Source organism: Ursus maritimus, unplaced genomic scaffold, assembly GCF_017311325.1.
Source record: "Ursus maritimus isolate PB19 unplaced genomic scaffold, ASM1731132v1 scaffold_34, whole genome shotgun sequence".
Lineage (NCBI taxonomy): Eukaryota > Metazoa > Chordata > Mammalia > Carnivora > Ursidae > Ursus > Ursus maritimus.
In genome coordinates this window covers 26,567,176-26,582,126 of record NW_024426008.1, presented here as the reverse complement: position 1 = coordinate 26,582,126, position 14,951 = coordinate 26,567,176, and positions in this window count along the sequence as shown.

Sequence of the window (14,951 nt, the reverse complement as noted above, 5' to 3'; positions counted from 1 at the left end):
CTGAAACACTCCCACAGACAAACCCAGAAATGTTTTACCAGCAATCTGGGCATCCTTAGGCCAGTCAAGGTGACCCCAACTTAACCATCATCAGAAAAACCTGAGCAAGGGTCCTCTCAGGTCAGCTCCATGTGGAGAAACCCTGGCTGCCCCCAGCACGGCTCCCCTGGGGATGCCTTCCTGCAGCCCTCTGCCCCCAGTGTGCTCTGGTCCTGACTTCAGTAGCTTTCCCCTGACTCCAGTGGCTTTCGGGCTGCCATCACACCGGCCATTGCTTCCCACCCCTGGGAAGTCATGCTCTCCCAGCTTTGTTCTCTCAAGGGTAGGGCCCTCCTTTCCCAGGGAGCCTGCTTTCCAAGCAGCCCTGATGCCAGCAGCTGGAGGCTTTTTTTAGGGATGAGCCGACAGCTCAGCATTTGTACTGAATGTTCTGAGTTGGCCTGGCCCTGCAGGGTGCACCGGAGGGAACCGCATAACGGGAAACGGAATGGCTTCTCAGTCCTGACGCTTGCTTGCTGACATTCCTTTCGGCTGCCTGGCATGCTTTCCTTCAAGCTCCATTCAAAGAGCAGCTGCTGGGCTGGGTCTGTCTCTCTTTCCTCTCCCTTGACTTCTCTGTCCTTGCCTTTCCTGCACCCCATCCTGGCTGCACCAGAGGCCCCTCCCCTCCCAGACAGGAGCAGAGGCTGCAGGAGCCCCACACCAAGGCCGGAGCAGGCCTGGCAGGCCCAGGAGCTGCCCAGGCTCTGTGCTCTCTGGGGAGGGGCTGGGGTCTGGGGACCCAAGGAGTGAGCTGTTCTCCAGTGCACACTCCTTGCATCCAAGCACTCCCTGGTCGGCTTGTGCTGGTGGCAGCCCCCGGGGCCCCTGCCTTGTAATCACTGCAGTCTGTGGGTAATGAGGAACATCAGACTTTCACTTCCCCAGGCTCACGGCCAAGTGGGGCAGCGGGAAAGTCACAGCGAACTGGCAGTCCCCACCCCCAGGGGCGGGGGCAGAGTCTCCTTCCGGTCAGTGCTCTGGGCCACCGCCCCTGCAGCCAAGTTGCCCTCCCCCTCCCTGTGCCCTCTGTACCTCTCCAAAACAGAGATCCCCATGCTGCCCCAGCCGAAGGATGTGTGTGTGTGGGGGGAGGTTCTGGGGAGGGCGTGCTGGTGCTTTTGCCCCCAGGCCCGCCCAGCGGGGGAAGGCATTAGTGCCCAGACTTGTTCCCAGGCGGCCCTGCGTGCTGTCACCACCGTGGGCTCCCAGGCAGGGTCCTGGGAATGAGAGCCCCTGAGGGGTCAGCTGCCTTCCTAGAACGCACGGAGTCTGTGTCCTGGTGGGGCTGCGGCTGACCAGGAGGAGGGGGGAGTGGAGCTGCCGGTGGCCCTGTCTGCGCTGCAGTGGGGAGATGCAGGGACAGTACTCCAGGGCGGGGCTGCGGCCCACCGGTCTGGGCCGTACCTCCCCACAACACTGCTCCGAGTCAGCCCGTCCTGCCTCCCGCCGCCCAAGGAAAGCACAGGGCTGCCTCCCGTCCATTCACAGGCCGCTGTTGGAACACCCCGTGGAAGGAGCGGAGCGGGGCAGAGGCCCCCGCCCAGTGGAACTGCATCCAGAAGCGGCTGTCAGTTGGTCTGTCCAGGGTCTCCCAGTTCCGCATCTACCAGCCAGGACCAGCACCATCCCTCCCAGCCTGGTGTGCCCAGCGGTCCGCCGGGGGGTGTGGGGGCACAGACGGGTATCGGCCTAGCTTCACTACCATCACGACAGGTACCTGGCCGGGCTGCCGTTGCCCGGTGCCTGCCCTGGCCCTCCACCCGATGGCCCCATCCCTGACATTTCCAAAGTCCAGCAGAGTGGGAGCTAGAGAGAGGGAGAGCCAGCTGTGGGCAGTCACGCAGCCATCTTCCGAGACCCCAGAGAGGCTCCATGGAATTCTTACGGCCTGGAGCAGGTCCCATGTCCCCAAGTCCTGAGTGCTACTGTTCACCGTCCCGGGAGGCTTGTGGTCGGAGACCTACTTCCAGCAAGACTTCTCCCTCTCCGCTCCCGGCGGTCTGAGCAGGGCCCCTGGTCTGAGAGGGCCGAGGTCAGGCACCCGTGTCACACAGCAGACAGGCCTGGGACCCCAGGGCTGTTTGCCCAGCCATCGAAATTCATACTTGTCTTCGAGCTGCCACCATCTTGCAGCCTTGGCAGGAAAGTCTTCAAAGCCAATCTTTTGTCTCCCTCTAAAGACACCCAGTGTTTGGTCTCGGCACGGACGTGGCTGGGGGCTGAACATAGGTGTGTGTTGGGTCCTGGAAGAGGAAGGGTGGGGAGCTGCAGGCCAGGCTATGACTTGTCACTGTTGATAATACAGACTCGAGAGTTACCTCACTCCCTGTCCCTCTGCCCTGACAGTTCAGTCAGGCTAACCCGCATGCTTGCAGGGAGAGTGCGAGCGCCCTTCATCCCCCTTGGCAGAGAGCTTCCTAGCAGGGTGCTGGGCCTGGGGCTCTGGACCCTCACTGCCTCTGTCCCAGTCTTCATCCCTCCCTGTCCTGGTCCTGGCGGTGTGAACCCAGCTGGGCGATGGCACCTCTCCAAGTGGCTTCTTTTGTTTGAGGCTTAGGTGAGCTCCAGGAGCAAGATTTGGCCCTGGGGCAGACTGCATTTTCCCAGAGATCACGCCAGCAGCCCCCGCCTCCCATAGGCTTGTCTTGCAGTGCTACCGATCTCCCTGCCCTCAGAGGCAGAGAGGTCCCTGTCCCCTCCCCAGCAACAGTGGAGGAGACTGTCACAGGAGCTGTGACAGGGGCACAGAGGCCACCGGGCCCCTCTCCTGCCCCGGGGGGAAGCCAGCCGGGAGGGACCCCAGCCCCCACCATCCCCTAGCTGAGTCTCACAGGACCCCGAGCCAGAGACGCCCAGGTGAGCCCAGGAGACATCTCGGTGACGGCTGTTGTTTTCGGCGACTGCGTTCTGAGTTCTGCGGCTCAGTCATTGCGCAGGAACAGGTGCGCGGCAATAGGGAGACCAGGACTGTGCTACTGGATCTCGGAGGGCCGGCAGACGGAGCCTTCCTTGCTGTAAGAAGTGTCTTCTGAAAATGTGGACTGTAGGCCTCAGGTGATGAATAAAGTATCTGCTGCTTCCACTGACCGTTCAGGGATCGATTTCCACGGTTTGGGAAAGTGGCTCTTTTGTCTCTCATAAAACGGAGAGCGTGCCCCACGGCACATCCTTCTTGGGGTCCCCAGGCCACCTCACCCCCGCTCCGTATACACAAGCACCCAGGCTCTCATTTTTCCCTTTTCTAACCCGAAAGCTCTGGAAATAACAAGAAAAGGGTTGGTGACCTACACGTCTGCCTGGACATCTGGAAAACAATTTTAAATATTTATGTGTGACCTGCGGGCAATTATACGTTTGCCGTGGGGAGCTTCCTTTACTAAGTGCTGGGGTGGAGGAGGAAAAAACATTCTCTGTGGGGAAGGCCTTTTGTATTCCTGCTCGAAATGTTGCTCGGTCCTGCTTAAATGTGTCTGAAAAGATAAATTGTACTCGCAAAGGAAAGTTGTCAGGAGGAAGCTAAGTTGTTGAAATGGAAGGATGCCCTTGGCCTTGGACTCTAGTGGGTGATGGGAGCACCGGCCGTGAGCACCCGCTGCACACGCGGGTCTCGTCAGACCCCGCTGGGAGCACCTTCCCGTGTGGAGCGGCTGCTGTTTCCTGGTTGTGGCAACCAGACCCCGGGGACGGGACGTGTGCATGCTCACCTGCCCCACTCCCCCTGGGGCGCCAGGTCCCGCTGCAGGTGGGCGCAGCCTTGGGACCTTGGTCTGGGCTCTGGTTCCCAACCCCCTGCATCTTCGTTCATGTTCGGGTGACCAGACGTGGGGGCCCCGGGTGCTGACGGGGAGCACACACCCTCCCACCTGCAGGAGACGGGCTGGGGGAAGCACACTTGTTCTGTGAGGCCACAGGCACTTCTCACTGGGCGACTACATGTGTGATGATACGGGTGCACGGCTGAGTTTTCCTTGTCTTTGCGGAGCCTAGCGGGTGGTGTTCGCGGTATGAGTGAGAGGAGAGCCGCGTGCCCTTCTCGGGGCAGCACGTGACTCTGTGTCCCTTCCTCTGCTTCCATGAAGTGCAGGAGGAGGAGGGGCTGGATGGGCAGGTGGGCACCACCAGGCTCTTGATGTTGCTTCTGGAGGAAAAGCTCTCTCGGGAGACCCGCGCGGCTGGGGCAGCGGTCAGAGAGAACGTCCTGCATGTGTGCCTTTCTCCAGACGTGTTCCTCGCGGCGGCCGGGCCTGAAGAGTTAGGCTTAGTTGTTCTCATCACTGACCACAACCGGCGGGAGGACAGCAGCGAGTGAGGCAGCGCTGTGTGATCCGAGCCCTTTAGTTGACCGTGTTTCGGGAAATCTGCTTGTCTGGAACCGTGGACAAGCATCGGGGCACCCAGGAAAGGACAGAGGTCCAAACAGGCTTGCACAGGAGGGTCAGACGTCGACTGTTGTGTCTGCTTACACGCTCGTCATCACGCTACTGGCGTCCCTCCTCCCCGTGCATGAGACGGTCACTCCAGGCACCCCCACCTGCCGTCAGCTCCAGGTCAGAGGAGATCCCGCTCGTAGACAGCCGTCACGCACTGTGTTTTACCTGGAAAACGATGAAGGGAAACACGCGAAATGCTGTTAACAGTGACGGAAATCTGTTTGCGCGAGCTGGCGCATTTGGAGTGAAGACACACCAGTTTGTTTCTAACACCTTAAATGGTGTTGTTGTGATCTTTGTGTCAAAGGGGATATTTCATTTTATTTTTTGTTTTTGAAAGATTTTATTTGTTTATTTGAGAGAGAGAGAGACAGCTCAGGCTGGCAGGTTTGCCTTTGGAGTCGCTGGAAGTGAGGCTGAGGCAGGGCCACCCCACTGTCACCACCCCGGCCCCCGCCTCCCAAAGCTAGAGGAAAACAAGTCCCTCTGCTAAAGAGAGCAGAGCACGACTGCACAGGCCACTCCCCCTCACCAGCCACCGCAGCTCACAGCTCGGGGAGGAATTTGTCTCCCACAGGAGGAGGGAGCAAATAGGATCATGCACTTGGAATTCGCCATCCCACACGTCAGCGGGTTCTGAGGGGAACCGTGACTCCCGTGGCCACATGAAAACCTGATCTAAGCATTCAGCAGGACGATGCAACTTTCTACGGCTAGGATTCTGCCTGCTCTTTGCAGACCCAAGCATTCATGGTATGAGGTTTGTGCAATAAAAACTTTAAATCAAACCCCCTGTGCACTGAAAAGATAGAAGGCTACACCCAGGGTCATTCTTGCTGAGAAGAAGGAGAAGGAGGAGGAGGAGGGGAAGGAAGAGGAGGAAGGGCAAGTAGACACACACAAGGTTTTTGATTCTGTAGCAGATTTTAGCCCCATTTGTCGAAGAGCNNNNTCCTAATCTATTTATGAACACCCGTGTTTCTGGCCACTAATTCCAATAAAAGCCATATTCGTGAACACGGGTTCATCCACACCGACCACAGCCCATAGTCAGGGCTGCAGTGAAGCAAAACGTACCTGCAAGAGGAAACGGTGTGTGTCCCCACGTCTCCATTTAAAATTTCCCCTTTGGGGGCGGCCGGGTGGCTCAGGCGGTGAAGTGTCTGCCTTTGGCTCAGGTCATGATCTCGGGGTCCTGAGATCGAGCCCCACGTCGGGCTCCCTGCTCAGGGGGAAGTCTGCTTCTCTCTCTCTCCCTCTGCCCCTGCTTATGCTCTCTCTCTCTCTCTCTCTCTCGGGACTCCCCGTGACTCCTCGTTTGTGATGTGGGCACAGAAAGATGATTGCTGTTTCGGCCCGGGGGCCCCGGACGGCACCCAGGTCAGCAGACTGTGTGAGCTTCCCTCTCTGTATCTACCTGTTTAAGAAAATGGAAAACTTTACTTATTTATTTATTTTTAGAGCAGTTTGAGCAGAAGGAATGGAGATCGCCCACACGCCCCCTCCTCCTCCCCCACACAGCCTCCCCGCTGTCAGCACCCCCAGCAGAGCGGGGTGTTTCCTATAACTGATGACCCTGCAGGGACGCGACGTCACCACCCGAAGTCTGGAGCTTACCTTGGGATTTACTCTGGGTGCTGTGCGTGCTATGGGTTCCCATAAATGTATGACACGTGGTCTCACTGTCCTAGAAATCCCCCACTGCACCTGTTCATCTCTCTCTCCCCGGCCCTGGCGACCCCTGATCTCCTGCTCTCTCATTTTTGAAGATTTGTTTCTTTTAGAGAGAGACTGAGCGCGAGTCAGGGGGAGGGGCAGAGGGAGAGGGAGAGAAAGGATCTTAAGCAGACTCTACGCCCAGAGGGGAACCCGACTCGGGGCTCGATCCCACGACCTGAGCTGAAACCAAGAGTCAGTCGCTCAACCGTCTGAGCCACGCAGGTGCCCCTATCTCTTTACTGTCCCCTACATGTGCCTTTTCCAGGATGTCTTGGAGTGGGAATCACCGTGTAGCCTTTCCAGAGTGGCTTCTCTCACCTGGTAATAGACACTGAAGTTTCCTCCAGTCTTTTCACGGCTCGATAGCTCATGTCCTTTTAACACTGGATGATATGCTGCTGTCTGGATGGACCACGTGTGCTCACGCACTCGCCTACGGGAGGACGCCTTTCTCACTCCCACGCCTCGGCCATTGCGATAAAGCTGCCGGCAGAATCTGTGTGTGGGCTTGTGTGTGGACATCAGTGTTCAGTCCCCTTGGGTAAATGCCGAGCAGCGTGACCGGCTGGATCACTTGGTAGACGGATGTTCACTTTTGAGAAACTGCCACGCTGTCTTCCACAGTAAGGCCAGGTCCTGCGGCTCGGCGTCCCCACCAGCATTTGGTGGTGTCAGTGTCGCACACTTCGGCCTTCTGAGAGGTGCCGTGCTAGCCCGATGTGCTTTTACTGAGTCTGCTTTATGGGATCCAGGGACATGGAGAGGAAGGCTGGGTTTCTTTTTTTTTTTTTTTCTTTTTAAGATTGTTATTTATTTATTTGAGAGAGGGTGAATGAGAGAGAGAGAGAGCATGAGCAGGGGGAGTGGGAGAGGGAGAAGCAGGCTTCTTGCTGAGCGGGGAACCCGATGCAGGACTCAATCCCAGGACCCTGAGGTCATGACCTGAGTTGAAGGCAGACACTTCACCAACTGAGCCACCCAGGCGTCCAAGAAGGCTGTTTTTTATAAGACAGACATGAGCAGGACATCCGCAGACTGGAGTAGCTTGGAGGTGAGCCGAGCAGCAAGGACCCGGGCAGGGGGAGCGTTCCAGGGCCGCCCAGAGCAGCAGGGACCCGCCCGCGCGGCCGTGGGGCTGGGACGCAGGTCTGGCTGCTTGCGACTTCGGGTCGCCGGCCCCCGCTGGTCCCTGCGGTGGGTCCCTCACCCTGCCCTTGGCCGGCACGAATGCCTATTTGGAAGTTGTTCAGGGAGGGGGTTTGATGAGAGGTGGGGAGAGAGGCCTCTCAGGAGGGGCAGGGTTTAGGGGCGCCCACTTCCTGCGTTCTATGGGACACAGAGCTGGAATGTGCCCTTGAAGCAAACTCTCAACACCCACAAAGCAGCTCTTTGAGCAGTGAGCTAATCTCTCCTCCCAGGGACTCCCGGCCTGTGTTAAGTCTCGTCCATCTGGGAGCAGAGAGAGGGAGACCGAATGCGGTTTGAGCCGCAGCGGGGAGAAGCGGCGGCTGGCTTAGTCTGGGGGCAACAGTCTTTCTTGGGTGCTGCGTGCACAGCCGACGGGTGTCTGGCTTGGCTGCCTGCACACCCGGGGGCTCCACGAGAAAGCAGGTGACATGCCTCTAGTCACTCCCAAGGACAGGGCGAGTCCAGCTGTGCAAAGACGAGAAAGCAGCTAAGAAAAAGGGCCAACGAATTCGACAGGAAGGAAGCAGCTAACCTCGCTTGGACACCACCAGAAAGTCGGGGGACCTCAGCCGAGAAACCGGGTCCCTGAAGGAGCTCTGAATCTAGCGTTGCTTTGCCAGGTGTTTTGATGTTGGGCTTGATCTCGGCAACAGTGAGTCGCTGCACTTCTGGGGACAGCTGTGGCCAGGCCACCGGTGCCGTGGGTGCAGGGGCCACCAAACCAGGGAGCTGGATGCCCCAGTCTCTCCGCTCCTGTGTGGTGGGATCTGCATCCAGTCCGTGTGAGGGAGACAGAGCCGCGCGGCTCCAGCCTTCAGGGTCTACGCCCGGCGGTGGGAGGCTGGCCGGAGAGCACAGGGAGGCTGCCGATGCACCGTCCACACTGCCCACCATGGCTTCTCAAGGCCAGGCCTGCAGCTCTGAGATGGGAGGAGATGGCCAGGGAGAGTGTGGAGACAGGGAGGCCGGGCCTGGACAGGGAGCCCACACGTTGGACTTGGAAGATGGGAAGATGCTTCCTATGGCTGCTCAGTATTGGGGGCCCTCCCAGAAGCAGGAGCTGCGCAGAGGATCTGAAGGCAAATGGTGTATTTGGGGGGTGATCATGGACCTTCAGCCGTGGATTTCCTGCCTGCTCCGGGCCCTCCTCCACTGCGGGTGTCGGGACTGCGAGATGGCCTGGCAAATGCATTCTCCCTGCGAATGCATTTCAGTTCCCGTGCTCCTGGGTCTGCCTGCCCTGAGGGCTTTCGGGCTCCTCCTCTCTGAGCCACGCTTATAAAGATCTCCTCCCACATCTCCTACTAAATGCATGCTTTTTGCAGCATATTTATATATCTAATCCGACTGGTGTTTATCCTCGGGTCGCTGCAGGCGTCTCTGCTCTGCGCGGCTGGGTGGTGGTGGGGAGGGCACCCGGCTCGCTGTACGCTGTGCAAGGAAGGCCTTCGGCTTCACCTCACTTCCCTCCATGGGGTCTGACTGGGTTCCTGACTCCTGCCTGACAATTCCTGCCTTCCAGCAAAGGGACCCGGTTCCCTCCTCCTTCCCTGGCTCCTCTAACCACCCTGGTAGAGGCCCCGGGTCACCTTGCTCACATGGGCGGGTTTCTGCCTGGCCCACTGCACCCTTCCTCCCTGGCTCTCAGACCCCTTCCCCTGGAGCCTCAGGTTCCCCCCCATCCCTCCCCCTCCTGCCTACTGCCCCCTGTGGTTGCCCACAGACCTTCCCTCCCAACACCTGTCTCCTCTGTATCCCTGAGAGACCCTGGGGTGACTCCTGCTTCACCACAGTTGGCCACGGCAAGTTTCCTGGATCCCGATCCTGCAGGGCGTGACCCCGCTTCTGCCCCTTCCCAGACCCATGGGGGCACCCACCCTTCCTCAGTCTGACTTCTCACACCTGCGTGTTTTGCAGACTATTACATCGGCCTGGAATGCCCTGCCTCTGTTCTCCCATCTGAGTAAAGCCCACAGTTCCTTGAGAGCATGGTCCAAGTCCACTCTCTTTCGGGTGTTCTCTGAGCTGCCCAAGCACCGAGCCTGCCCCTCGCTGTGTCACGCCAGTCAGAGCCCAGCTATTCTCCCCTGGTCCCCGAACCTTGTGACACTCGTCACTTGTCTCTCTCTCTCTCTCTCTCTTTTTTTTTTTTTTAAGATTTTATCTATTTATTTGACACAGAGAGAGGCAGCAAGAGAGGGAGCAAGCAGGCAGAGGGAGAGGAAGAAGCAGGCTCCCAGCGGAGGAGCCTGATGCAGGGCTCGATCCCAGGACCCTGGGATCACGCCCTGAGCTGAAGGCAGACGCTTAACGACTGAGCCACCCAGGTGCCCCTTGTCGCTTGTCTCTTGCATCTGAGATGCCTGGACCCTCGCCTGGGGCAGGGCCTTCATGGGGACACACAGCTGGGAGCGGGCTCTGGGAGACCAGCAGGCCAGGCACATCGCCTGCAATAGGACAGGTAAGAATTCGGCACGAGAGAGCGGCGTTGCCCAAGACAGTGGAGTCTCGCTGCAGCCAGAAGGTCAGGCCGCCCAGCACAGCCCTTATCTGCTCAGCTGCAGGATTCAGCTGGGAAAGTCTGTGGCTGGGTGCCCTGCCCAGCCTGAGTACAGCTTCTTTGTGAAAAACAAAACATATTTTGTTCTTCAGATCCCAAAGCCTCACGCAACCCTGAAAACATGCAGGTCCCTGGACGGCCTCGCCAGGGTGGGGTCCCCGGCGCCCCTGCGAGGGAGGAACGGCGGCCGGGTTGTCTTGGGATGACCGTCTCCCGTTGGGGTCTGACACAGTGTGTCTGCTTGGACGCACACGCCCCATTGGAGCGTTTTCCCTGGGCCCCTGGAATGAAAACAGCGGGGCAGGCTGGTCTTCCTTCAGTGGGAGGTTTTGATTTCCTGCTCCCGGAGGGTGTGGAATGACCGCAGGCCCGGCCGCTCGCCACAGCACACGCCCTGGCCTGGTTAGAGGTAAAGGTCCAGAGCAGTCAGGGTCACCGTGAACCTTTGCTGAGCAGGGAGAAAGTGAGGAAGACCAGCTGCTCTGAGCCTCGGATGCCAGCCAGCGCCATGGCGGAGGACTGTCTGTAAACCTGGGATGGCAAGGCACCAACGCCCGAGCCACCTCCTCCCCCTGCCTCCTCCTCGGCAGGTGCAGTAAGTAACCACAGGCCGGGTCCGGATGCAGCCTGGGAATCCTTCTCAGCCCTTGCCGAGAGCACCATTCTAGACCGTTCGTGAACATTCTAGACCATCTGTGTGGCTGGGTCAGTTAGGAGGCATCTTGCAAGCCAACCACACATGATGGAGTGAGAGCAGAGCACACGTGGCCGTATGGGTCCTGAAGTCTATGTTCTGGATGGAGAGCTAGGCTCGCACGGGTCAGGCGACCTGTTGGGATCCCTGGCTGGTAGGTACAGAGCAGGGTTAGGGCCAGCTCCTCTGTTCTGTCCACGAGAACTTCCCTAAGGAGCGTCAGTTGTTGGTCTCTACGGACTAGTTTTATCGCTCTGGGGACGTTTCCCCTTGTTAGGAAAAACCTCGCACTCTCAGGACGAAGGCTGAGGCTGCTGAGGCTCGTGGCCAGCCCACGGGGTACGGTCATGAAGACAGACCTCTTGCTGCAGTGCAAACGGGTTAACGCTCCAAGGAACACGTCCAGCTTGGCGGAAACGTCTCGGAGAAGGCTTGGCCGCCAGCATTACGGTCACCAGAGCTGTGTGGAGGCCCCGGCCTCCCCAACTCTGGCCGTCTTCGAGCGGCCATTCTGCCCCTTCTAAAGGGTCCCCAGCAAGCCCCTGGGTGAGTCTGGAATCCTGGCACTAACCCCACCGCCTGGCCCTCTTTCAAGCCCTCTGGGCTCCTTACAGGGCGGGGGGCAGGTGTGCGGGGGGCAGGTGTGCTGGGCGCAGCCCTTTCCTTCTCCGCCCACCCTGACCCTCCACGCGGCAGCCACCAGCGCCAAGAATGCAGGAAGGCCTCTGCGTGTCCCCGCTGCTGGGTGACATCCAGAAGGGAAAGCAGACCAGGCCCGGAGTGCAAGGGGAGCGTCCCAGGGACAGGAGCCTGAAGGTGTCTGGGCAGGGTGTTCGCGCCTCTGCGTCCATTTCCACGAAGGCACGAGTGAGCCCCCAGCCCTCTCACATGGTTCATGGATTTCTGGCAAATCACAGTGGTTATTCTTTAATGCAGTCATCCCCCCCAGTGGAATACCAAGTAGGTTGCATTGTGTCTCTGCAAAGCCGTGTCCTTTTTATAGAGACAGTTTGCTTTCTGACAGGGACCAAGCCCCAGGACTTCGTGCCGGCGCTTTGCACAAGGAGAGCACGGACAGGAATCCAGCTGGGGGAATGTGAGAGAGCAGGGGGCAGCCTCTCTGCGGTGTCTGCAGTTTCGCGGCCCACAGTGATCTTTGGGTTCAATGTACATCGTTAGAATATGTTCTGAGAGCAACTCCCGAGAGGCTGTACGTTTGTCGTGGGGCACGAGTGGTGTGGCCGGCGCAGCCCGTGAGAGGCAGCCCGCGGAAGGCTGTTTCCCAGGGGCACGCTCTCTCCAGGGAGGCCAGGCCCCGCAGAGCCGGCTACAGATGGAAGACCTTGTGTGCGTTTAGTCACCTGCAACCAGCGGCTACCACGGTGAGGCCACCATGTGTTCTCACGCCTGTGCCCGGGGAGCTCTGCCCACAGCAGTCCACAGCTAGAAGGTCTAGAACTGGGACCGGGAGGCACGCTCCAGGTGGCCAGGCTGTGATGATGACGGGGGCAGCGGGTCTCACTGCTCCCAGGGCAGCTGAGAGGTGTGTCCTACGGGCCGTGTGGAGGGTGCTCGGGGCTGTTCCCAGTGGGCAGACCCAGCGCTGTGCCAGGCGAGAAGGCCCAGGCCCTGCTCTGTTGCCTGTTTCCGCTGCTTGTCGGAGGAAAGTGGCCGGGTGCTGGCTGTTCCTTGCCCCACTTGGTTCCCTTCCAGCAGGCCACCCAAAGTTGTAACACCGGGTCCCAGGGGCCCTGTGCCCTCGCAGCCAACAGGCAATACCTTTATGTCCGTGGGCAGTGCTCCCAGCACCTGGCAGGGGCCGTGGCTTGGCCTGAGGCTCCAACGCTATAAAGTACGGATGTCTGTCTGTGGCGTCACCCACACGACTGTGGTGTGCCACACCCCAGGGTGCTGGGAAGAGAAGCAGGACACAGACAGGATTCTGGAGGCAGAGGACATTGGAGAGGGTCTGAGGTCAATTAGGATGACAGGACAAGGGACCCTGGACTCCACACTCACCCCCCCACCCCAAGGTCTTAAGGAAATGGTCCTAGAATCCCCAGAATAACGAGGCTTTCGCTCCACACTCTGCTCCCCCAGCCACCTCGCAGTCCCTGCCACTCACCCTCCCGGGGCTTCTGTGGGCCGTCTGGGAGGTCCCGGGGGTCCCCATCACTCTGGTGACCAGGCCAGGCTGGAGGGACACAGGTGAGCAGGCTTCCTCAGGGTCCTCAGAGCCGACAGGGAGTAGTCTCCCTGTGTCTGCACCCCTCCCAGGGTGGGTGGTGAGGGAGGGCTGGGCGCTGTGTCCTGCCAAGCAGCACGCAGCCCTGTGGAGAGGTCAGTTTCCAGAACAAGACCGTCCCCCCAGGTCCATGGCCCTCTGATTAAGGACCCACCTGGCACCAGGCGGGCTGGAGCCCGGACCCCCGCTCTGCCGTTGGCTGCAGATGTTGGGCCAACGAGCTTCTCCGGCCTTGAGATTATCACCGCCCTCCCTCACAAGGAGTGCGGAGCCACAGATGGGAGCGTGTTTGTGACAGCCCTGCACGTGGTGGATTTCCACGAGCGCCTTACGGAAGTGGCTTTTTGGAACCCTGTGCTGGGGCAGAACCACAGGCTTCCCGGGAGGGCTCGGGCAAAGGATGGGGCTGAGGAGCCGTCTGTCACCCATGGGACGCAGGACAGGCCGTGGTGCCCCCTCCCCGAGAAGCCTGCTCTTGTGCGGCCCGTGGTGAGGGGCTCATTTCAGGGAGGCTCCAGGTTGAGCCGACTTGCCAAGCATAGGTGTCTTGCAGGATGTGGGGGCTGCTCCCAGGGCCTGGACACCCAGAGGCCGTGAAGGCGTGAGAGGGGCCGCGTGGGGCGGCCACGCAGAGGGAAGGCTCAGGAAACCCCAGCAGATCTGCACGGTGGAGTTTTGCTCTAGGACTTGATTGGATGTTAACGGTAGATGGCTGAGGGTGAAATGCATGACGATGGGGATTTTTCAAGACGCCTCAGGCTTTGTTCTGACCACGTTGTGTGCAGTGAGGGGCTGGGATTCCTGGGGCTCCATGGCCCTGCAGTGTCAGAATCCGGGTACCTCTGGGGAGCCCCTGCTGACCTGCTGGCTGGACAGGGCAGGGCCGGGTGTATCTGCAGGAGACGTGTCCAGTCTGTCTCGACCCTCTGGGGGGATGTGGGGGCCGGCGCCGCCCTCCAGGGAAGCCGCACAAAGGAAAAGCTCCAGGCTTTTCTCTCTGTGTCTCTTCACTTTCTTTAAAAACTCTAGTAGGTTCGCCCTCCACAGAGGGGGATTTTTCCTCCTGTGGCATCCTCCAGGTCACGCTTGGGGACGCATGGAGGTAGGACACCCACACACACCTTTGTCACATTCCGATCACACACAGTCTGGACGTGAAGGCAGCAGCGTCCAGGACACGGCTCAGCACGAGGTGTTCCGTCCTGCCGCGCTCAGCCGCCGCTGGAGGAACCTGTCTGGCCACTCTCAGGACAGGAGCCAGAGGGAGTCGGAGCAGGAACCCGGGCTCCCCGCCGCAGACACCGTGAAGGCCCGCCCTCCGCGGGGGCCCCAGCCACGCGGCCTCTGTGGTGTGGCGCCCACGGGTGTCTTCCAGCCTGAAGCTCATGGAGTCCACCTTCCCCGCCGTCCGGCCCCTGTAGGGTGCGCGCCGTTCCTAGTCTGCTTTACGGGCTGAGAAATCAGGTCTCAAGGAGGCAGAGGGAGGCATTTGCTTGCCGGGGTTCAGGACTGCTGTGCGCCAGGCTGGCTCAGGGTCCCGGCCAGCAAGCCTGGCCAAGCACCTCAGCCAGGGAAAGCGCGCACGGGGGGACTTTATAGCTGGTTCTGATTTACCTTGTTTGGGCTTAAATGTACATCTCTGGTCTCCACGCATCCTGAAGTTCCTGCTGCAAATATGAGCAAAGGTGGGCGGCTTCTCCTTATATTTAGCAGGAGACCCTCATTATTTCCAGAATGTGGGGTTTTTGCAGGTGCACTGGTCTTCGCAGGGAAATGATCTGAATGAGATAAGAGATGCCAGTAAATCTGGTTTGAACTCCGGCTTACAAGGACACTAGCTTTCCATTTTTCATGGCGCAAGGCTATGGGCTCTATAGCTCCACCTTCACACTGCGAAGTGTCCCTCTTCATCTGGTGACATGGGGCATCTTGTCTCTGCGTGGCTGGCTGTGCCATGTGGCAAAGGCCATCAGCAAATGTGGATTGGTTGTTCTTGATGGGGCGGGGAGACCTTATCCTGTCTACATTATCGTATTCGGGAACTCGAGGGTGCCTCTGAAAGGAAGATGCTCA